General features: G+C 45.7%; 1 protein-coding gene across 5 annotated transcripts in view; it reads left to right on the forward strand.

Moving 5' to 3' along the window:
• The window catches only part of syt1a (synaptotagmin Ia), a 200,501-nt gene that overhangs the window by 71,738 nt on the left and 103,390 nt on the right, over nucleotides 1-25,373 (forward strand). For all 5 annotated transcript variants that reach the window (XM_042300374.1, XM_042300369.1, XM_042300371.1 and 2 more), the window contains one exon: nucleotides 14,645-14,736. The gene's annotated coding sequence lies outside the window, so the exon portion shown is untranslated. The remainder of the gene's footprint in view (nucleotides 1-14,644; nucleotides 14,737-25,373) is intronic.

Here is a 25,373-nt window from a genome sequence, read left to right on the forward strand (position 1 = left end):
GTAGTGGTTTTAAGAGGTAGTCCTTTTAGTGTTTTTTTTCCCACATCATTTGTATGTTTTATGTTTAATGTGCTTTCTTGGGCTCCTTTGGGATATAGCTCCATATCCGTTCTCTCAGAATGAAGGTTGAATCTACTTTTGTGTTTTTAGGAACACATTATGCATTTGGGCGCTGTCAGTCACATTAATTTGTGGGAGAGTAAACTTATCTCCAGGCAGGGCCAGATGAATATACTGTAAGGGCTTACCGGGCCTGAAACTCCTGGGCCCAGGCCCGTGGTGGGGCCAAGAGGCAGCAAATTATTATTTATTTTTAAAATATATATTATTTTTTAAATATATACTGCATATATTATATGTAGTATATATTTAGTATTTTTTCACTGCAACCTCCAACCACAGAAAGACTCAGCCTGCTGCTGCCGCTCTGCTAGTCATCAGATGGGGGGATAGGATAGGAGGTAGGGGGCACCCTGGGTAATTGGGGGGCCCTGCCTTAATTGGGTAACTGATTAATAAATTTAAAAAACAGCTTCAATGCACCTTGGCATAGATTCTACAAGTGGACCTAAACCATGCCAGGAAAATGCACCCCACACCATAAAACATACTTTGTATCCCTTGTTCACTCATGTGTTTCCTTTATTTTGGTAGTTACCGGTATGCCTACAGTTGGGAAGGCTGCTGTTTGGGCAGCATGCAAGCCATAGACATATCGTCCATAGAAGGGTTTTGTAACCTCTTACTGTGGCAATTTGCCTGCTAAACTCATGGGTACACTAGCAATGGCTGCCAGTCCTAACTTGAACGGGAAGTGCCATCTATGGATTATCTTTCTATGGTTGGTTGCGGCCTATGATTTCTTAATCCGGCGCTGTCCCCAGGCTATTGCGCACAGCTCATATAAGCCTGGGACATCAACGATTCAAAGTTGGCCTTAGTGGGAGTGACCATAGAATTTTATGGCTGGGATTTTATAGAATAAAGTATTTGCCATCATTAAATTTGAGCAAATCACACAACTGAGAGGCATGGCTCTGTAAACGAGGTGCCCACCACGCATACAGGGGAGGATTAGGGGGAAGGTGTTGTGGGAGATGATTGGTTGGTAGATTAAGCCGATTAAGCCAATACCTATGTACTGGGAGTTTCTCCCGGTCTTTCTGTATTGGCTAATGAAGGCAGAGTTTGCCGCCTTGGTATATCAGACTCTTTGCGCATTTGGGCGGAGGTGCCTGGGAACGAGATTAGTGGGAGAGTAACATTATGGCGACAGGTAGCCTAGTGGTTAAGAGCGTGGGCCAGTAACTGAAAGTGTGGGGACATACTGACTGGCAAGGTTCGTATCCCTTGCTTGCTAGCTAGCCAACTACGACTAACTTACAGTCACGTCAAACAGTGCAGCCAGAATAACAACAAAGTAGCTACATTTGCATTTATTTAAGCTGTTTTCTAGTGACATTTATTTGGATACATCCATAACAATGAGCTAATAAGTCACAATTTCACCTGGTATAGAAAATGTGCTCTTTCATCAGGACACTGTTGTTCACAGGAGCTAGCCAACAACACAGCGAACACAATCACTTCAAACTGACGCTGGAAAGACTGCAAACTAGCTGCACTTCATTTCGTTTCACGTTTCACTTCAAATGTCTAGATGCTTTTTATAGTGGAGATCAAGTTTATAAATTGCCTGGCTGGGCTGATGAGACAGTGGATTGTGCAGTCAGATGGAACAGAGTAAATAGACATTTTAAGTTAGCGGAATAGATTTTGTGGAATAGACACCGGCTGGAATGCGGTTCTAACCAACCAGCCCGTTGTATACCTTCCGATAACTACCATCCAAATATAAATGGCAAAGGCCAATGAAAAACCAGCACCACACCATCACACAATGTCTTGTTCACAGAGGAATAGGAGGAGTAGGTCTGCTGATTGTGAGTTGACTAGGTCCCTGCAGACTCTACAGGCTGGGGGCTGCATCATTGCTCTGGTCTAGCTCCTGCTTCACAGAGGAAGAGGGAGAGAGATTTCTCAGCCCACGGACAGCAGAGCAGCCCGAAGCCAAAACACCCAGATGCTTATTTAATTCCGCGCTGGCTCACAGTGGGCTGTAAATTGAACATGGAAGCATAATTCTGGGTGTCTGTTTGTTGTGTTTAAACACTGGCGAGCCGTTTGCCGGCGTCGCTTCATCAGCCGCCCCCCCGACTTCCAGGTGGATCTCCGCCCCTCCCTGCTGCAGAGGTGTGTGGAGCAGGAAAGGAACCCGAAACCAGCCCAGCACACTCGCTAAGGGGAAAGAGAGGGTAAACTGAAAAGATTGCATCTTTTTCTGTTAATGAAAGGATTCAGGAACTGAAAAATGTCTCAGCTCTGAAGAAACAGTGTTAATGATCTCTGAGTCAAAAACTATGAAAAACAGAAGTGATTTCTCAGGGGAATGTCCGATTGAGGCCTGTGCTCACAGCGAGGTGTTTTGTAGCCAGCCATTGTATCAGGGGACCCGGCCTCTCCTCCACACAAAGACACAACGGTGCCGCCCCCTTTCCTCTCCAACGAGTCACAATAGTGGTGGTCACGAGGATGTCGGACATGGCACAGTTACCAACCCAGTAGGTGCCAGATGTGAAGGAAACGATCGTCGGCTTGTAAGAGCTTGTCTTGGTTATTCATTTAAACATGCCTTTGCATGTTCGGGTGGAACCACTAATAATGAGTCAATGTTCACAATGCAGAGTTGATCGAGGCATCTGTCACCTCACTCCTTGGAGCTGTCCTTCTTTCTTGGAATTGCTCCCGCTCAATCTCCCCACTCCATGCCTTCTCAGAATGACCCAACAAGGATACACCCTTTGTCCATTGGGATCTTATTGACTGCGTACTGTAGGAGTGTAACCTGCATGCTATTTTGGTAACTGGATGCCACATGCTACTGCAACTAAACAGGTAGTGTAGTGCAAAATGGAGGTCATTGGCAACCCTTTCTGTCTTAGTACTTCACTATGCCCTTCCTCTTTATGTCGGACGTGTGCTCTCTGCTGTCAAACATAAGAAGTGGTGGCAGATTTGAGCCTCCATTTGCTTGTAATTAGGATTATCCATAATCTTAGAGGGTGAGTGAAAGTCTGTTATAAACTTGGTGGTTGGAGTCCTGAATGCTGATTGGCTGAAAGCCATATACCACGGGTATGTAAAACAGGTACTTTTTACTGTTCTAATTACGTTGGGAATCAGTTTATAATAGCAATAAGGTACCTTGGGGGTTTGTGGTATATGGCCAATATCCCACAGCTAAGGGCTGTATCCAGGCACTTTGCGTTGCGTCGTACATAAAGAACCCTTAGCCATGGTATATTGGCCATATACCACACCCCCCTCAGGCCTTATTGCTTAAATATATTCTGTTACATCCTGTATTGGTTTTATTTGTTATTTTCTACCTAGTTCATCACACTCTGCTCATCGTTGATGTCACTCGTCCGTTCACTCTGTATTAGGTGAGTGGTGAATGTCTATTAGCATTGCATGGAGAATAGGTTTGCAGTAGAGTTGCTAAGAAACCACAGAGCTTCCCCAGAATGTGCTGTTATTTCTGATAACCACGTCACGTCTTTCACACCTCCGAGAATAAGTACAGCAGCCTAGACTTTAAAGACAAGGAGACCAAAGGAAGACAGAGTAGTTCTCCCAAGGATGGAAAATCATTCTGTCTCCAGTAGATCTGAGAATTTTGAAAGATGAGCATGCATCGTTGAGCTCTATCAGCTTTTTGGGTTGTTTTTTGATAAATCTCGCACAACAACACAGACATAGGCATATAAGCCATTTTTAGTGTTCTAAAAATGTGTTGGGAGCTAGCATAACCCCCATGTCACCCTCTGCTCACTGAAGAGTGAGATGTAGCACATTGAAATGTCAGCTCCTCTTAGTGTCGTCAGTTTTGCTGAGGGCTGGGTATATGATTACCATACGGTTGGCGTTACCTCATCACCCTCCCCCCTGTGAATCTGCCTCTCTCCTCAGAGATACGGGGCGTGGGACACAAGACACACAGAGCACCACAGAATGTAGAGGAGAGTAGATATGAGTCAGCCCGACTGTAATGGCTGACAGTCTGACACCATAATCAAGGCTGATGACAGTGGGCGGCCTGTGGAATTGGAATGGGTTGAAACCATTAAGAGTGAGGTTTCATTATACATGGTTTAGCAGCCATCTTGGATAAATATACACAATGTATTGTGTCAAATGACAGTAACAAAGTTTAGAGTGAGTTTTATTTTAACCAAAGATTCAGCACTGTTTACAAAGGCAAGGCTGGGCCTCTCTCTCTCTTCTCTACACTGTCACAGGGGCTTGGAACCTTAGTCAGGCTCTTAACAAGCTGTAAAGGGCTTCTCACAGAGTAACAGCAAAGATAAGCACAAAAAAACCTTGTGTCCTGCCGGAGTGGTGCTGGAAGTGGGTGACAGCTTGATACCACTGTGTCCCAGCTTCTCTCTCAGATGGGCCCACTCCAAACCCTGATCTCAATCTCCATTTTGTTTACCCCAGCTGACTAACCATGTACTGTTTGGCTGTGAGACCCTCTGTCTCTCCTTTAACTCTACAGAACATAGTGGTTGTTTTCATATTGATCCTGGCAGTAGGCTCCCACCCCCCGCTTTTAATCTGCATTTCAAGATGAAAAGACAACGCATGCATCTGTTGGGGGACCCACTCTGGGTAATAACAGGAGGACTGAGGGAGCATATGAAAGTCTAGGCCTGGTGCACAAAGAGGCCAAGGTAGAGGGGAGAGAGTCATTGACCCCCCCAGGCCCCCAAAGCAGAGGCTTATACAGGGACAAGGCCAGCTTTGATCATCCAGGGGTAAGAGGCACTGTGTGTGTGTGTGTGTGTGTGTGTGTGTGTGTGTGTGTGTGTGTGTGTGTGTGTGTGTGTGTGTGTGTGTGTGTGTGTGTGTGTGTGTGTGTGTGTGTGTGTGTGTGTGTGTGTGTGTGTGTGAGAGAGAGAGGAGAGAGAGAGGAGAGAGAGACCAGACCAGACCGACAGCAATCTGGGGGTCTTTGTAAATCTTTGTAAAGTCACAGTAATGCGCCGGCATCCATTTTGTGCCCTCGGTACATTGTGAATTGGCCGCTGATGAAAGACAGTGCCAGCAAAGTGCGCTTTGATAACTATTCCAATGCTCTTTCCATGTAACATAATCAGTCAAAATGGAGACCTGTAGACTTAAATGGAGGGATATGGAAGTAAGTGGCTGTAGATAATCAACAGGAGAAGGAGAAGATGGAGCTGTAACAAAAGACTGGATCTGTGTGTATTCTCATGTGGCCACCATCTCAGCATGCTTTGCATCTGCTATTAATACAGCGTTGATGAAGCCAGGTTGCGTCACCCTGTTACTCCGACATGTAAGGGCTTGCATAATTGGTTATGGTTCAAGCTGTAGTTGTCATCAATAACTCAGGCTTGTGTTGGTACTGTATTGAATGGTGTACATCTCAAAACGAATGTAGGTCAAATAGCGCAAAAAACAAGACTCATGAAATATCTCCCTCTGCACGTAGGTTCCACTGTTTCCTTCTGTTCTCTTCTATTACAGGGAAAAGGTTCACTCGGGTAGTCCTCCAGATATGCAAATCATCCATGGATAACAGATCTTTATGCGATACATCTGTCACCCTGATGTATGATTTAACTGTCACAACGGTCTCTCTTCTCTAATCAGGGGCCAGATACTAAACTACCATACACACTCTGCATTCCCCAGGTGCCATTGGCTCCTCCCCAACTGCTGCCATGGAGACCCCTGCTGTCCCCATTTGAATTGCCTGTCCTTCACACATATGCAAATACACACACACAGCCTTCACACACTATGTACACACAGCTTCAGATTTGTTCCAGTGATGCACTCAGGCAGCTGTTCTGCCACTGCCCTGTGGAGGGGAGCCCAGTGGATCCTCCAGTGGACCACTCACATGCAGTTCACAGTGCACACTCCCAGGAGGTTCAATGAGTGGGGGAGGGCCGGCACACAGCAGCAGCAGCAGCAGACTCTCCTCACTGTCTGTCTCAGCTGTTCATTATGGACCTGCTGCTCTGCTCCCCACAGCCAACGCTCAGGAAAGAGTTAATTGCGTCCTTCTAGATGATTTCCCATCGGTTTAGTTTCGCTGAGAGAGCAGGCAAACACACACACACATGCGAACCAAGGTGCACACACACGCACACGCACACACGCACACACGCACACACACACACACACACACACACACACACACACACACACACACACACACACACACACACACACACACACACACACACAGACAAACACACACAAACACACACAGACACACACACACACTCACGCACGCACACACACATACCCTGTGCGTACTGTGGTTAGTTAGCCACATGCGGAAGGTTTGTTGTAAAAAAGCTTTGAGATTACAGCTCCATGGTGAACACACGTTACTCTAGAGAGCACAAAAACCTTGAGAAGTCAAAACATTGTATTCCTGACCACACCTGTGTGTCTATGTCCATGCCTTCGAATGAAAACACCACCAGAGAAATCAGCCCAATCGAAGACCCATCCTTCCAAAACCCGATTGGGTCAGAGAGTGCATGTCTTGAACTATAAAACAACCCATTCTCCTCCGGAAAGATCCATGCAGACCAATACAAGTTAAACACACGTGTACTCTTTGCCCAGATACGACGGTCCATGAATTTGTTCTGAGAGGCCTCAATGATTTTCCACCGGTAGTCCAATGTGATCTCCAACAAATTGAACGTGGAAAGCATTTGACACATTATGCATTAGGTGTTATCGTTGAATTCCATTACGGTTAATGCCTGCTCAGATTTCCTTCACTAGTGTCACTAGTGTACAGAATTTACTGTGAAATTGGACTACCGAGCCGAGACATTTTCTATCCACACCCAGGGATAATGACCAGTAAAGATAACTTGGGGGAAAAGAATTGTTAAAGGAGCCTTACTCATAATAGCACATCATTTACATAGTTTACATAAAAGGGACATTATTATGCGAGAGAGAGAGAGTTGATCATCTCTGTCTCAGACTTCAAGCCCAGGCATTTCAAAGTTGTGTTTCACAACAAATGTCTGTGCAGGCCGCGGAAGTTTTGTGCGAAGCAATCACGACTAAGGGAATTTTCTCCCTCCCCTTCTTTCTGCCTGCTTTTGTCTTCCCCTCTCTCTCAGTGACATCCATCTCTCCTAGAGCTCCACCATGCTCTCCTGCCCCAGGGGGCATCCTGGGTACTGTAAGAAAGCCTGTGAGAGAATGTCTGGCCTGTGAGAGAATAACAATCACTTTACCTTGGATAACCCAGAGAGCATTGGCCACAGTAGTGGGGGGAGAAGAAGAAATAGGAATCAGCCATTCTTGGAAAAGATGGAGCCCACGCTCAAATGGCCCTCTGTCAGCTAGGCATACTGCTCTTTCTCTTTCTTTCTCTCTCTCTCCCTCGTTCTCTTACTCTCACTCTCTTTCCACTCTTATGGCACTCGCATATCAGACACGACACCTGTCAACCTCCATCATGGCCATCGGTGCCCTAACAGGCCCTGTCTCTGGACAGGGCTGATTAAGCTGGACCTAGAGACCTGCAATGACAAAATGTGCGCCGGACCGAGCCATCCCACGGTGTATGAGCAGGTGACTGCCAGACCATGGGAAACAGGAGGGCTGTATTGTTAAATGACTGTGTTCCCATCGAGCCCTGGCTTGGACCACTGGAGGATGAATAAGGAAATAACAGCCAGAGTCCTGCTGCCCAGGAACAATTTCTCAATTTTTAGAGATGGAGCTCTCTGTGACAGACAGTTACTGTATGAACCTAGTGAAGTAAGCTGGAGGGGAGGCAGAGAAGAGGAACTTTCACCAGCCAGTGTAATTCAAACAGTTTTTTTTGTCTTTGTTTGCTTTGTTAACTCAGATGTGGAGGTGTATTTCACCCTCAATGGAAAATGACTAACCTCTAATGTTATTAGAGGTTATTAGAACACACAATCAACCATTTTCACAGACCAATTCGAAAAGGCAAAGGCCTTTGTATTTGGGAAAATGACTGCACTTACAGGGGATCTTTTGATCAGGGCGTTGTTGCCATTGCAGCGGGTATGTGAGGGGTGCGTCCCCACTAAATGCTCTGTCTCCAAAGTTTTGTTGTTGTCAGAGAGAGTGTCACCCCCAAAGTACCTTGAGACAGGGATTAAACACGGAAGCTCGTCTTCATCACAGTAATCTTGTTTGCTCAGAGGGCAGTGTCTCTAGAGGACGGAGCACAGCCACACTCACTGTCACAGGGATAAGGGGCTACCTTAGGGACGTTGTGATCGCTAGCTACCTTCTTGCACTTTAAAAGAGATGAGGCTGAACAGCGTTGGAGCTGTGTTTGTGTTCGTGTGTACACATAAAGAGCTTCGGTGTATGGTGTCACTGCAGATCAAGGACCGCGAAAATATTTACATTCACTCAAGTGGACCTATAGTACTATTCAGTACAACTGACCACATTGTAGAGTGCTGATTGCAATATTGTAAAGGACAAAGGATTACAAGTTTTTCAATATCCAGATATTGTGAATTCATCATTGATGGCAGCTGTTCAAGTAGTTTCCATGTGCTTTGACATGGAACATGGGAGAAAAATACATTTTGACCTGCACATGAGTCCGCAAACAATCTAAACAGTTTATTTTTTTAAGTGCAGAAAAATGTCTGTCAGAGTTCAGGAAGTTTACGATTTAAAGTGATCGCCTGGGTTTATACTGTAATTACTCTCACCACGAGCCGCCATCAGCCAGCAGAAGAAGCGGATTGCAAACGGGATAGCTGATCCACAGAAACAGCCTGTTAACATGGAGCGGCATGTCTCCACCCAAGACTTGCCGAGGGAGGTTGGTGGGAATGAGAGTCAGTCGGGGAGAACTGGGAGAGTTGTCAAAAAATTTATGAAAAACATACTATTCGGAGAGACAAGACAATAACAAAAGCCTTCTCGCTGGCTTTCATTTGTCACCTGTTCCTTCGTCGTCACTGCATCTCCTTAAATAGCACTCTTATTTCCATCCGGACATTTCTACAACCAGACACAGTACAAGAAGGGAACGAAAGAACTTGTACTCTGTCCCCGCTGGGAAAGGTAGGGAGTAAAAGATATGTTTACACATGATGACACTTTGACCTCTCCCCTCTCTGCGGTCCATGCAACTTAGTCTTGACATAGAACAGATAACTGCACCCCCGCCAGTATTGTACAAAAATACCATTCTTGATGAGAAGTAACTTACACACATTTGATGAATATAAAACATCTTACATATGTTACCAACAAATTCTGATTCTTCCACGACACCAATCACCAACATAGAAAAACAAAACTAGAACCCCACATAGAAATAATCAACTAGACTAACCCCCAGTCACGCCAGTCACTAGTCACGCCAGTCACCCCAGTCACTATGGTCAGGACGTGACAATTATGTGAAATAATCTGTCTGTAAACAATTGTTGGAAAAATTGCTTTTGTCATGCACAAAATAGATGTCCTAATTGACTTGCCAAAACTATAGTTTGTTAACAAGACATTTGTGGAGTTGTTGAAAAACGAGTTTTAATGACTCCAACCTAAGTGTACGGTATGTAAACTTCTGACATCAACTCTATATGTCCTATATACCTACCTCTCTGTCAACGAACAGAACCAGGGTAATATGCTTGTGTGTTGCACACAAAGCCCGCCAAAACAGATAACTTAACAACGGCCTTATAGCATTAGCTGTGGGAAGTCAGAGGTCCACAACATGAATACAGCCGTAGACTCCATTGGCGCATCACAATAGAGTCGGTCTTAAAGTGTCGACCAGGGAAGGTGCCTAACTCATCAGTGTTAGTGTGGTAGAGTGGACTTGCTGCGGGCAGATGATGAGCCTGGTCGAGCTCCAACCGTACAGGGACCGCCTTCTGCGTAGTCTAGAGGAATGCTGGGTAACAGTAGCTAATCATCTCCATGGCGCTCACCGCCATCGTAGAGTGACCACAGAGGGGGTTGGAGGATGGGCCTGGAGGTGCCAAGGCCACACCACATAATTATATAGTAAATACTTAAGTTCCTTCTTCGATCTACAGTACAGTACAGAGCCCTCTACAGGTATCACTCTATAGAAATCCATTTCCCCCAGTGTTTTAGTGATTGGACGCTGTTGCTTTCCACAGAACTGCCTGGTTTCCCAGAATTTGCTCTGACATGATTGTTGTGATGAGAGTTCTCTAGCTGTCAGGAAGGCTGTTTCTTACAGTCCAGGCTTAGGTGGAATTTGAGGCAGAGAACACCAGTATCCTTCTTTAAGGGCAAGGAGGAGATGTGTTTGTATGCCTGTTTATATGCCTGTTTTGTTGAGGGATTGTATGGTGTCCCAACGCATGATGAAAATACATACTAAATGCTAGATTCATAGCATTTAGTATGGGGCGGCAGGGTAGCCTAGTGGTTAGAGCGTTGGATTAGTAACCGGAAGGTTGCAAGTTCAAACTCCCGAGCTGACAAGGTACAAATCTTTCGTTCTGCCCCTGAACAGGCAGTTAACCCACTGTTCCTAGGCCGTCATTGAAAATAAGAATTTGTTCGTAACTGACTTGCCTGGTTAATTAAAGGTAAATAAATAAATTAATACAAATTGTAAAACACAATTGCTTGGCTATTGTCAAAATCCAAACAATTAAAATTGTTTGGATTTTGTTTTCTCCATCTGATAATGACATTTTCACAAGCATCTCCTTGTCATGACCAACGAATATGACTTCTCATGAGATGCTTTGCCATCGTATTCCACATTGGATCCCCCTTCAGAAACGATGGGATGGTATGAGCCGTGGTCAGGGGATTACACCAGCTGACATATCTGGGGCGTTGGATTTCTGCCTCAGTGCCTGTCAAGGGGAGCAAGGCTCTGGTGATTGGCACGGCCATGTCCTCAAGGTCATGTTTGTTTTTCCCACTCACCCATCTCTGTAGATTACTGGGGTAATATATCTCCTGTCAAAATGTTACCCATCCCCCCCAGCTCTGGTCCTTAACCAGTACACACATCTACAGATGGTTTCCACCACGTGTCTCCTTTATGTTGTAACCCAAGCCAGGGAAATATACCAGAACACAAACCTTGTATGTATGTTTTGTCTCCCGTCGGAATACTAAGAGATGGAAATGTAATCTCTCCCTTTGGCATCGTTCTGAGCTGAGGGTTGGGCTTGGTCGTGATCGCAGACCATAGCTCTCAGGAACCCGGCCAAGGCTGCATGGGGCCTTATATTCATTACAGGGCAACGAGACGGATCGCATCATTCAACCGGCTGCTGCTCGAGACCCATTCAAAACGGCCAGCGTTAAGAGCGAATAAGCGATAAAGGTCTACCTGGTCAGAATACAGATGAGTTCTAGAGGAGGCATCTGATGTGAGGAAGATGGAGACAGACTCACATGTGTTCAGGCAAGCAGAGAGGTGGAGAGAGAGAGGGAGATGGAGAGTGGTGGATACCCTAAGTGGAAATGCAGGATGGAGGAATAACACGGTGAAAAGAAAGATGAGGGGAGGCGGGCGAAAAGCAGGCGCCACGCCGGGAAAATTAATACTTATGTGAACCACCACAAAGGGGTGGTTGTTCGTTGCAGATGGCTGACAAATTGTAGGAGTCATGAAAGCAAACTCTCATTTCGCTGAAAGCGGTGGTTTGGATATCATAACGACAATGTTATTGTGTTCCTACGATGACGGTTATTTTCACACTCATCAGCTGAGCGGTGGAAGTGGTAGCGAGCCCATTGATTTGCTCGAAACCATTGTTCTGTGATTATTTGTCACAACCCTACTGTGCTCTGTGTGTACATTGAGTAATATACACAGGAGAACAGCTGGAAATGTTGGCAGTGCTAAATCTAATGTGTGTGGCAAGATTCAAAGCAATCCCACTAGTTACTTACTGTAGCATAGACACTCAAACAAGTTTACACACACACACGCACACACGCACACACGCACACACGCACACACACACACACACACACACACACACACACACACACACACACACACACACACACACACACACACACGCACACTGCACCTATCTGGTGTATGTGACAATAAAAATAACATTGAAAAAGTACACACTTTCGCATACTAAAGAGGTTAATGACTTGTGAAGAGGTGTGTGTGTGTGTGTGTGTGTGTGTGTGCGTGCGTGCGTGCGTGCGTGCGTGCGTGCGTGCGTGCGTGCGTGTGTGTGTGTGTGTGTGTGTGTGTGTGTGTGCGTGTGTGTGCCTGTTTGTGTTAGTAATGTGGTGGAGATTTCATTAATTTACATGTATTACACCAAGCATCACCATATCATTGTACCATCCAAGTTCTTTGCGTGCCATATGTCACACTGGCTGAGGATGGCTGTGCTGGGGGTTAATATCAACTGTTGTTGACAGAGTGGCACCAATTGTTAGGCAAATGGATTTCATGGGTATGTTAACAAGAGCACGTGATTCATTCTATAGCAGGAGCTTATGGTTGAAAAATGTATTTCACCGCACTGGCTACATCTATGGTAATACATAAGGCTATAATGTGAAGAGCTCCATTGAGCTCCAAGTAGGGAAATTAATAATGTTATCGTGTGGGAATTCAATGGCAACTTGTCCTTCTCTTGAATGTTAAGTAGGGGATGAGGGTTTCAGGGGATCTCTTGATGGCATGTTGTTTATGTATAGCTAACGGTACGCTTTAACTTGAAATGAAAATGACTTTCTGACTAAATTTGAAACGTGTAATATATGAACATTTTACTAGCTAGACTATCTTAGTCATGGATGCTTCTCTCACGGATGCCATTGTTGCCCTTAGTTTGAAGATGTAAACCCGGAGACAGGTGTTTTATACAACAGCCTACTGTGTGTTCTCTTTTCGACTCCGTTTGCATATATATTTGCAATCAAACTCCAGAATTTTCTCTTTCTCATACTCTATTTGCACCGGACATTCCACTGATTTTAAAACTTGGTCCTCCTCCAGAAAGTGGAGAGCAACACTTATGCAGTCCTACTACGTGATATCTTTGAAAGAAAAGCTGTGTTAGAAAGGATTACTTACACATGCTGACCAGCTCATGTTATAGACAGTAGCGTGCTACATGGCAGACCAATCCGAACTCATCTCTCGGCATGACCATGCTATCCATTATCTCAGCCAATCACGGCCAGCGGGTTCCTGTCTTTTTCCATGCCTAAACCAACTAGGCTCGGAAATGTAACAGTTTTATTGGTATTTACAGATGGCATACAAGTTTGTTATTAAAGCACATGAAAGTTCATATGTTCCAGAAGGCATTTCTGCCAAAAAAAGCATTTTGATTCAAAAAAGTTACGTTCAAATGGCTTTTAAAATGTATTCTAATGGCTGTCCTGTGAAGTAGTGATGCGCGACATACGCCTAGTTTCCTGAAACGAGACACAAATTGCCTCTGAATTGTTGTGCCTTTGTGTACCTGCCAGTGCCAGCCGGAGGAAATAGCTTTTAATCTGTACATCAAATGCCCGGCAAATAGCTCCTTAACAGTAATGGGGGAATGGGAATAGGGAATCACAAACTCCATCTCCACCTCCCAACACCGTCAAGATGGTGCTGATAGCTCTCCATCACAGCAGAACCTTGGGACGTATGCTGCAAGGACAGATCTTATTTGCATTTTTTTTTATTTATCCATTTTGAAGTAATATATTCTGTGATTCTGTGAATCTCCATCCAGATGTTTATTGGATATTGTTTTTGGATTTTAGAATACATTTTTAATCCAAAATACAGTCAATCGATCACATTTGTTATGTTTCAAACATTATTTACAATGACATGAGACATTGAAGTAGTATTGAAAATCCCCTGCTGTGACCCTAACTAGAGCACTCCTCCACATCATCCACCTCCTCCACAATGGAGTGCCTTTCACACCGCAGTGGCAGGCAGCATCTGTGGGGAGGAGATCCCCAGCTGGTCCCCGTCCCTGGTCTCCATCTCATGACTCGGTTCCACCGGCCTCCTAATGAACACGACCAATCGGCTGTGAAAGCGCTCCATCGATAATGGATATATACACACACACACACACACACACACACACACACACACACACACACACACACACACACACACACACACACACACACACACACACACACAAACAAACAAACAAACAAACAAACACACAAACTGAGCTGAGCTGATCGGAAAATCAACAGGGGGAAATGACATGGGTTCACTTCACCGTGCCTCGGTTCTGGATACCACCATTTGAGCCCATTGCCGTGCACATTGACCGGTCTAGAAGAATTTAAATGCAAATGCTATTGGTCTTGTTTGCGCCTGGCTTGTAAAATACTCTTAAAAGAAAATGGCTGCTCTCAAGAACACAATAGTATCTGACTGGGCTAGTTTAAAATGTCTCTTGAAAACAGGAACTGACCTGCAGTAACTAGTCTCAATTCTAGTTCTATGAACGTTGCATTCTTTTTGTTGTTCCACATTAACATGCTCCGTCTGTCTCTTCCTCAGCTTTGAACTATCTTGACTGCGTGCAACTCCTGTGTAAAGAAGAAGCAGCAGCATTGGAGGAGCCCCTAGCAGCAGGCACCGTTGAGTTAAAGGTTAGTCTCTGTTCCCTCATACTCAAAGACAGGCAAACAAAACAGACATCCTGTCTCAGTGGAAATACCACAGGTCCACAGAGCCACTCTGGCTATTCACTGTCTCAGACCCCAAGGATCTCCAACCTCTATGGGACAATAACCTCAGTCGCCTGGTTCCTTATCCTTAAATGCCAATGACCACAAGGGGGCAATCCCGAAAAGAAGAAGAATTCCACAGAGATTTGTTTCCCAATGTACAAAGACTAACGCTAATTAGTATGTATTATTCCACACATTTTGTGTATACATGCATGAAACAACTCATAGAGGCCCCCATTGCACTTTTCTAATAGAAAAGACACATCAAACAGTGGTATGCAGCACTGAAAGCCTCATTAGTACTGTAGAGTAAGATATGTGATACTACAGTCTCTGGACACCATAGCTCATTCAAGGTCTAAAGACTTGGACTAATAAAGTATTGATTTGATCTATTAGAGCAGGAAAGGCACAAACATACTATATACATTAGGCTATAATGTAAAGAGCTCCGTTGAGGTCCAAGTAGGAAGATGAATCATGTTATTGTGTGGGAATCCAATGGCAACTACTATAGTCCTTATCTTGAATGCTAAGTAGTGGGTGGGGGGGTTCAGGGGTTCTCTCGATGTCATGTTGTTTATATTCATCACACTACTGCACACATTTGAATGTCATGCTGTGACAAACAACAGCCAGAGCAACATTTTCAGATCCAACAACATACGCGACAATCCTCTCTCTCAAGCTAGGGGAGACTGAGCGTGTGTGGCCAAGGGCACAACATGGCGACCCAGGTCATCATACATGGCAAACACAAATATTACAACACCACACACTGTTAATCAACGTCTTGTTTTAATAAAAAGCAGGAAAACAACTGAAGAGTGAAAAAAACAATGAAGACTGAGGCTTAAGGGAGTTTTATCATCACACACAAGGTTTCCAATATGGCTTGAGAAGGAATTAATGAATTCTGATTAAACCAGTGTTAATATAAGCCAGGCAAATCATATGGAGTCTTATCCTGGTGTAAGTTTATCCAATAGGGAACTCTGTCCTGGTGTCTGTTCACTGTTTCCTCCCTCGAACACAATACCACTCTTCTATAACAACAAGTACATCCAGCTGGCGAGGCAGGTGCGGCAGGGTTGAGTGGCCATTTGCTGAGGCGTTGTGGCTGATTCAGGCCTTGTTAAATTCCATTTTGTTTGTGAGCGGTGCTGAGCTCGGCCTCCCCTGGGCGTATAAGGGCAGACTTCGAAGCCACCGCACCGACTGGGGACCGAGGGGAGCGGTCACAATTTTTCATCCTTATTACCCATGACATATCCAAAGTGGCAGAGTGCGGCCCATGGAGATATAGAGAGAAAGAGGGAGAGAGGGGAAAAGATAGAGGTGGGTACCTCAGGAGAACCAGGGAGTCTGTCTCCTATCCTCCCTCCCCCTCATGAATCTCTGAGCAGGGCCCCAATCTGCCTGGCTAAAACAATGCAATTCAATGACGGCGATTAGGTACATCTACAAGGTGACTTCCATATGGAAGAAGAGGTAGTTGGACGGGGATGGGTGTCTTGCCTTCAGCCACGTGACATGATTGGAGAGGTTTTCTTCACTGAATGAGTCCCCCCTCTCCTCTGCCCTCCTTCCCACGGCGGAGATTAAGATCACTTGTTGTAATTATTGCTTGTTGAGGCAGTCTAATTCTGCCAAGGAGATAGCATCACACCAGTCAGGTGCTTCAGAGGGTATCTGGCACCAGCTGTTGTCGTCCTCTGCGTGTTCCATACGGCATTGTTTTGTGATACATGTCTGTTGATCGACTGGCTTCTCTGGCTTCTGGGGCGCTGCCAATCCCCCGTCTGTCTCCAGATTCGCTCTCCTTCACTAACCACGTATTAGGAAAAAAGAAGGGGGAAATAATCACACGCAAAAGCCAAAAACCCTGAGGTGTCTGGGATTTTTGCCACCTGACGTACTGCGAGGCATCAATCATCCGCCACCACAGTCCCATGAAACATCTGTCTTAGACACACCGGAAGCCTGGCCGCCTCCCATCCAAACACAGGTGTTTGACACGCACATTCAGCTCTGCCCAACGAGCAGCCATCTTTTACCATCAGGTACAGTAATGTAGGGTTAGAGAACACAAATGAACGGGAATAAATGCATACATTCAGAAACCTTCACAGGTGTACAATATGTCATATAGTATATGCATTACAGGAGAAAAATGGGCACAACAGTTATTTGCTTTTCAAGTTATGTTCAAGCAAGCAGCATCATCACTAGAGAGCTCCTGTTATGGTGGTGACATTGAATGTTACAGTGATGACACTGAGAGTTATGGTGGTGACATTGAGAGTAATGGCGGTGACATTGAGAGTAACGGTGGTGACATTGAGAGTAACGGAGGTGACACAGAGTTACCGTGGTGACATTGACAGTTACGGTGGTGAAGTTGTGAGTTATGGTGGTGATGTTGAGAGTAACGGTGATGACATTGAGAGTAATGGTGGTGACATTGAGAGTAACGGTGGTGACATTGAGAGTAACAGTGGTGAAATTGTGAGTTACGGTGGTGACGTTGAGAGTAACGGTGGTGACATTGAGAGTAACGGTGGTGACATTGAGAGTAACAGTGGTGAAATTGTGAGTTACAGTGGTGATGTTGAGAGTAACGGTGGTGACATTGAGAGTAACGGTGGTGACATTGAGAGTAACAGTGGTGAAATTGTGAGTTACGGTGGTGACGTTGAGAGTAACGGTGGTGACATTGAGAGTAACGGTGGTGACATTGAGAGTAACAGTGGTGACATTGTGAGTTACGGTTGTGATATGGAAGGTTACGGGCAGATGCAGAGCCGGACTCCTCTATGGGTTCTCTCTGGGGAATGACTCCCCACCGAGAAATAATCTGCATCCATGATAAGTTTCATTGGCTGTTCAGGGCCAATGTTCTAATTCTCCAAAGACGAAGCTCAGCTCAACCCCGTTACAGACGTGTGTCACTGCAAATCACCCTCAACAGCACATGCATCACCCTGTCTTTACCCAGCAGATCTATCGGTGACTCTTTCCCAGGGTAACCGCAATCAGTTCAAGCACTCGGCTGATCTATTGCCCTCGCTCAGCAGTAGAGTAGGATCATTAGTTGGGTGTATTTTCTGTCTGGGAAAGCATAACGAGGAACGAGCAGCAATCGCTGTGGGTGTGAAGATATAAAGCCTGCTGCTTTCATCAACGAGCCTTAATGATCCTCAAAAAACAGACTAGTGTATATGATCACATCTTATGGGCTGAATCCAGGCTGTATCACATCCGGTCGTGATTGGGTGTCCCATAGGGCGGCGCACATTTGGCCCAGAGTCGTCCGGGTTTGGCCCGGGGTAGGCCGTCATTGTAAAGAAGATTTTGTTCTTAACTGACTTGCCTAGTTAAATAAAGGTTAAATAAAATACATTTAAATGTAAATTATAAGAAGTGACCTCTATTAATTTGCTCTAATTGTGACGGAGTGACAGGCAATTAAGGAACATGGTGTGTGTTTCAATGCCTCTGTCATCTCTGGGAAAGTGTGTGGGGGGGGATTAAAAAGCACATCTGCCCTCAGTTTAGGGTATAGAGCTGGTATATGGTCGTTGAGGCAAAAGCAGCTTATTGCCAAGGCTGTCAACTCCGGAACATGGAGAATGGAATCTCATAAGCATGAAGTGACATTGGTCATTGGGAATTGCCTCAACATTGGTGACCTTTGGCTCCATTTACTACAGTTGAGCAGGTTAATGTACGTTGTCACCGTGCGTGGCTACTCATGCGTGGATTCATGTTAATGTGTGAGTGATATTAATTGAGAAGAGGATAAATTAATTTCATCCGTGTTAATTATTAGACTGACCTTTATTTAAATTGGCTATTGTGACTGTTTACAAGTCTCTAATCTCAATGTCATGTAGAGTGTGTGGGTCAATACATTTTTTCTGGTAGGGGGGTGTGTGTGTGTGTGTGTGTGTGTGTGTGTGTGTGTGTGTGTGTGTGTGTGTGTGTGTGTGTGTGTGTGTGTGTGTGTGTGTGTGTGTGAGAGAGAGAGAGAGAGAGAGAGAGAGAGAGAGAGAGAGAGAGTGTATGTGTGTGTGTGTGCGCACGAGAGGGAGTGCTCAGTGGCAGATCGTGATAAACCCTCAATCTTTACGTAGGAGCTGCTACTGTTCAGGTCTCCCCTCTTCTGCGCCCAAATTATTTTTTTTCTCTCTCTCTCTTTCTTTTGCTCACTCTCCTCCATCTAACTCTCTCTTCCTCTAGCTTTTCTTCCCTGCTTTCTCTCTCTTGGTCCTCCACTCATCTGTTCTTTTCTCTCCCTCTATCTGTCCAGGCCCTCTCCCCATATCTCTCCCAGCAGGTCACAGCCCCTTCTGGTCTGAGCATAGACACCAGGGGGAGACCCTGTGATGTGGCCAACTACAGTATTCCCACACTGGGCCACTTCACCACCATCATGTTGGGCCTATCTACTGTCAGACTCCCCACTCCAACCACACACACTGCTCACTCCACCAACCACAGCACATCAATGTGTCACGCAATCGGGAAAGGCAGAGAGTAGTTGGAAACATGAGAGTGTCACACCCTGATCTGGTTCACCTGTCCTTGTTATTGTCTCCACCACCTCCAGGTGTTGCTTATTATCCCCGGTGTATTTATCCCTGTGTCTCTCTGTGCCAGTTCGTCTTGTTTGCCAAGTCAACCAGCATTTTTCCTATTTTTCCCAGTCTCTGTTTATTTCTAGTCCTCCTGGTTTCGACCCTCTGTCTGTTCTGACTACCATCCTGCCTATCCCCTTGTTCTGTTATAGACTCAGATCTGGTTTCTGACCCCTGCCTGGCCTGACTTCGAGCCTGCCTATCGCCTGGTACTGTTTGGACTCTGACCTGGTTTATGAACTCTCGCCTGTCCCCGACCTGCCTTTGCCTACTCCCTTTGTTATAATAAATACCGGAGCTCGGCCATCTGCCTCCTGTGTCTGCATTTTGGTCTCGCCTTGTGCCCTTATAGAGAGCTGATGTTCAGGATTTTTAAATAAGAGAGGGAGGGAATCAGAGGTCTGAGACAGTCAGACATTTGAATGTATGTGTCAGTCTCAATGTGAACTGCAAAGGAATAAACAAGTCCTGACTTAAGTTGCACTCCACCTTCAAGACCAACCATCCATTGGCATCAATGTGTTATTCATGCCACGGATCAAGTTTCAAGTCAAGAGTGTCATCCAGGATCTTGAGATTTTTACAACTAAATAAATAAACAGAAATACCTTATTTGCATAAGTATTCAGACCCTTTGCCATGAGACTTGACATTTTCCTCCGTGCATCCTGTTTCCATCGATTATCCTTGAGATGTTTCTACAACTTGATTGGAGTCCACTTGTGTTAAATTCAAATGATGGGACGTGATTTGGAAAGGCACACACCTGTCTAGTCCCACAGTCCCACAGTTGACACTGCATGTCAGAGCAAAAACCAAGCCATGAGGTCTAAAGAATTGTCCATAGAGCTCTGAGACAGTATTATGTCAAAGGACAGATCTGGGGAACGGTACCAAAACATTTCTGCAGCATTAAAGGTCCCCAAGAACACAGTGGCCTCCATCATTGTTAAATGGAAGAAGTTTCCTAGAGCGGGCCCCCTGGCCAAACTGAGCAATCGGGGGAGAAGGGCCTTGGTCAGGGAGGTGACCAAGAACCCAATGGTCACTCTGACAGAGATCTAGAGTTCCTCTGTGGAGATGGGGGAAACTTCCAGAACGACAACCATGTCTGCAGCTCTCCACCAATCAGGCCTTTATGGTAGAGTGGTCAGACAGAAGCCACTCCTCAGTTAAAGGCACAAGACAGCCCGCTTGGAGTTTGCCAAAAGGTACTGAAAGACTCTCAGACCATGAGAAACAAGATTGAACTATTTGGCCTGAATGCCAAGTGTCACGTCTGGAGGAAACCTGGCACCATCCCTACGGGGAAGCATGGTGGGGGCAGCATCATGCAGTGGGGAAATTTTTCAGTGGTAGGGACTGGGAGACTAGACAGGATGGAGGCAAAGATGAACGGAGCTTAGTACAGAGAGATCCTTTATAAACCTGCTCCAGAACGTTCAGTACATCAGACTGGGGCGAAGATTCACCTTCCAACATGACAACGACCCTAAGCACACAGCCAAGACAACCCAGGAGTGGCTTCGGGACAAGTCTCTGAATGTCCTTGAGTGAACCAGCCAGAGCCCGGACTTGAACCCAATCGAACATCTCTGAAGAGACCTGAACTAGTTGTATTTACTAGCAATATTTAGACCCGTTAGATAAAATACGGAACGTTTCCGTATTTCACTGAAAGAATAAATGTTTTGTTTTCGAGATGATCCGGATTTGACCATATTAATGACCTAAGCCTATTATGTTATTATGTTATAATTAAGTCTATGATTTGATATTTGATAGAGCAGTCTATCTTAGCGGTGGTAGGCAGCAGCAGGCTCGTAAGCATTCATTCAAACAGCACTTTAGTGCGTTTGCCAGCAGAGCTTCGCTGTGCTTCAAGCATTGAGCTGTTTATGACTTCAAGCCTATCAACTCCCGAGATTAGGCTGGTGTAACCGATGTAAAATGGCTAGCTAGTTAGCGTGGTGCGCGCTAATAGCGATTAAATCGGTGAAGTCATAGCGTTTCAATCGGTCCTCCAATAATCGGTATCAGCGTTGAAAAATCATAATCGGTCGACCTCTACCCCTGACCCTCTCAGACGTCCCGGAACGTAGACCTGGCTGTGGGGACTGACTGTCTCCTCTCAGTCAAACCACTGAAGAGCCAAAGTGCCCACTATACACATCGCAGGGGAGCCACACCATTTTGTGGGCGGAGGAGAGTTAGCTTGCTTGCTCAGTCTACGTCTCTGCTTTGAATTGTTGGTGTTTAGTCAGACACAAAGTAGCTGTTCACTTCCACCTCCGGTCAAGTAATATCCTATAATATAGTATAGTGAGTGGTGAAGATGACATGATTAGATAGGCACTGTGAAAAGTGGTTCTTTTAGATGAAGCCCCCCCCCCTTCTCTCCCTTCCTCCCTCTTCTCTCCTCTCTCCTATCCAAGCATCTGTGCAGAGTCAGTGGTGTTGGCATGTGCTAATGACCCCAGCAGGGTGTGGTGTGTGTGTGTGTGTGTGTGTGTGTGTGTGTGTGTGTGTGTGTGTGTGTGTGTGTGTGTGTGTGTGTGTGTGTGTGTGTGTGTGTGTGTGTGTGTGTGCGTGTGTGTGCACGTGTGTGCGTGTGTGTGCGCGTGTGTGTGTGTGTGTGTGTGTGTGCGTGTGTGTGTGCGCCAACAGAGAGTGGAAGGAGCACCTGTGCATGTTGACAAGAGCCTGCTGGTCCTACCTTATGAACAGCACCACATCCTCCTGGCTGGATTGATAGAGCTTTCAGGCAGCTTCCTGCCCGTGGAACAGAGAGAGAGAGTGTAACGAGAGAGTGTAACGAGAGAGTGTAACGAGGCTATCAGATGTAATTAAAGCAAGTGTCTCTTCTCTGTAAGAAAGTCAGAACACTCAGAAATATGTCTGACTCACTAAGAATTCTTTGAACAGTATAACACCCATGGGTAGTGTGGAAATGATCTGACTATGACGGGGGCATGATAACCATACAGACTGGACTATTCCTAGGATGGAAGACAATGCAGGTGGCAGACAGGCTGAGTTGGGAATCGACTATGACATATAATATCTCAATTTACAGGGGTTCAGGAAGGGCTTAGACTGTCAAAGTATATCTTAAAATGTTGACCTTTTGGAGATTGGCTGCCTTCTTCTCTTCCCACTCCTTGTATCTCCATCTCTTTCTCCTGCCCTCTCTTCTTCTCTCCCCACTCCTTGTATCTCCATCTCTTTCTCCTGCCCTCTCTTCTTCTCTCCCCACTCCTTGTATCTCCATCTCTTTCTCCTGCCCTCCCTTCTTCTCTCCCCACTCCTTGTATCTCCATCTCTTTCTCCTGCCCTCTCTTCTTCTCTCCCCACTCCTTGTATCTCCATCTCTTTCTCCTGCCCTCTCTTCTTCTCTCCCCACTCCTTGTATCTCCATCTCTTTCTCCTGCCCTCTCTTCTTCTCTCCCCACTCCTTGTATCTCCATCTCTTTCTCCTGCCCTCTCTTCTTCTCTCCCCACTCCTTGTATCTCCATCTCTTTCTCCTGCCCTCTCTTCTTCTCTCCCCACTCCTTGTATCTCCATCTCTTTCTCCTGCCCTCTCTTCTTCTCTCCCCACTCCTTGTATCTCCATCTCTTTCTCCTGCCCTCTCTTCTTCTCTCCCCACTCCTTGTATCTCCATCTCTTTCTCCTGCCCTCTCTTCTTCTCTCCCCACTCCTTGTATCTCCATCTCTTTCTCCTGCCCTCTCTTCTTCTCTCCCCACTCCTTGTATCTCCATCTATTTCTCCTGCCCTCTCTTCTTCTCTCCCCACTCCTTGTATCTCCATCTCTTTCTCCTGCCCTCTCTTCTTCTCTCCCCACTCCTTGTATCTCCATCTCTTTCTCCTGCCCTCTCTTCTTCTCTCCCCACTCCTTGTATCTCCATCTCTTTCTCCTGCCCTCTCTTCTTCTCTCCCCACTCCTTGTATCTCCATCTCTTTCTCCTGCCCTCTCTTCTTCTCTTCACCTTTCTTTCTCTGCCTCTCTCTTCCTGTCCCTGCTGACCCTCTGACTCCCCACTCCTCACAGCTAGCATTCTTCGGGAAGACAAACTCTTCACTTCAGGCTCTCTTCATGAACTTGGCAGGCGAGAGCTAGGTTGTTCATTTATTTCCCCCTCCAAGAGAATCATTCTGCTCCTCACGGGCCACTAGACAGAAGTCAGGCCAAAAGATTATTTCATGAAAAGTTTTTTGTTGGGTTTTTTTTCCAGTTATTTTTTTCAACTTTTTTGGAGTGGACCCCTCTCTCTTTCTTTTTGGAATTGGCAACACTTTGTGTTCATCTCAGTCTGATTGGCTGGAGCCTCGTAGTCCCCAAAGCTTCCAGAACAAAGCCTGTTGACTGTATCAGCCAAGTGGTGGATGACAAAGTCTAGGAAAGAGAGGAGACCAGGATGAAATATTTATTTTGCAGACTGGCTGTGTGGCAGCCATTTGCTGTTATGTTGTGTCTCACTGCCTTGGTCTAGCTAGCTAACGTAGTCTGTTTGTTAGTTGGATTTGTTTGTTTGCATGGATTCGTTTTTTGGTTTCTTGTGACTTTTCATGTGAAAAAGGGAAATGTTTTTCTGTGACTCCTGACTTCAAGGCTCATTACATCTAACCATGCAGTGGTGTACTGTGGCCTTGTTTACTCTCGGTTTTTGTTGTTGTTTAGTTGTTGTTGTTTTACCATTCGCTGCATATTTACGATAACAGGACATAAAATGTTGCCATGGGAACAGACCCACCCCGGGACAACAGAAGGCATTAAGACACCGAACCACAGAGGAGAAAGCCTTCCAGCCAATCAGCAAACAGCTCACTGTTGCCAAGGTGTTGTCGAGATGAGAGATAGGATTGAGATAAGAAGTGAATGCGTACAGTGTGTTTGCACCTTTCAATAGCTCATAGTTCTGTTTGGATTTCCACGTTTTTCTCTCTGTCCATAGTCCAGTAACATCCCTTATAGAAGTCCGAGAGCATGACGGCGCACATTGCCATTCCATGATGAAATATTCTCTCTGATTGAGCCTTTTCATGCAAGACGTTTCCTCCGCCTGCTGAGACTGGAACAGCTCTTTACCCTCCAACCCCTAGGGGCAGTAATTTATGGCCCTGTTTAGTCACTAACCATTTTACAGCTACCTGCATTTAATGTTCACAGAGCCATTACGATCAGCTAGCTTGACTCTCACCTAGACGACGATCCGCAGCTTTTCACTGTTGTCCTCTTTCCCTTAGTTCCCTCCTCTCTGAGAACTCAGTGAGATCTATCACTGACAGACTGCGTGCTATGGCTAGTCAGACACTGGAGGTGTTAACTGGGCTGCAGTTTGCAGTCTACAGCTGTGTTGTTAAAACAGCCTCTGTGGAGCTGAGGTGTTGGTGTGTGTGTGTGTGTGTGTGTGTGTGTGTGTGTGTGTGTGTGTGTGTGTGTGTGTGTGTGTGTGTGTGTGTGTGTGTGTGTGTATGTGTGTGTGTGTGTGTGTGTGTGTTTGTTTGAGAAGCTGTGGGGTGAGCTCATCAGGGAGATGGAAGATAATCTCCAACCCCCCTCTTTTCCTCCCTTTCCTGTCTTCCTGAGACCACTGTCTCCACGCAGCGTCGCTCCTATCCATCCCTACGCAATACACACACACACCCAAATGCACACACACACACGGCCACAGATAGGTGGGCTTAACAACCACAGTTTTCTGACCGAGACTCAAGCCTCTAGCCAAACAAGCCAACTTGTAAGGAAGCTTAGACTAGGTGAAGGTAATCATTAACACAGCCTGCTGTCTGTTTGCTTTTCGTTGCCTTGTCGCTGGGCTGGCTACAGTGTCCGACAGCCCTGTGTGTCATCACAAACTCCATGCGCCTCCCACTCCACATTTTTTATCAGCTTAACAAGGCCTATTTCCATCA

Source organism: Oncorhynchus tshawytscha, linkage group LG17 (assembly GCF_018296145.1).
Source record: "Oncorhynchus tshawytscha isolate Ot180627B linkage group LG17, Otsh_v2.0, whole genome shotgun sequence".
NCBI lineage: Eukaryota > Metazoa > Chordata > Actinopteri > Salmoniformes > Salmonidae > Oncorhynchus > Oncorhynchus tshawytscha.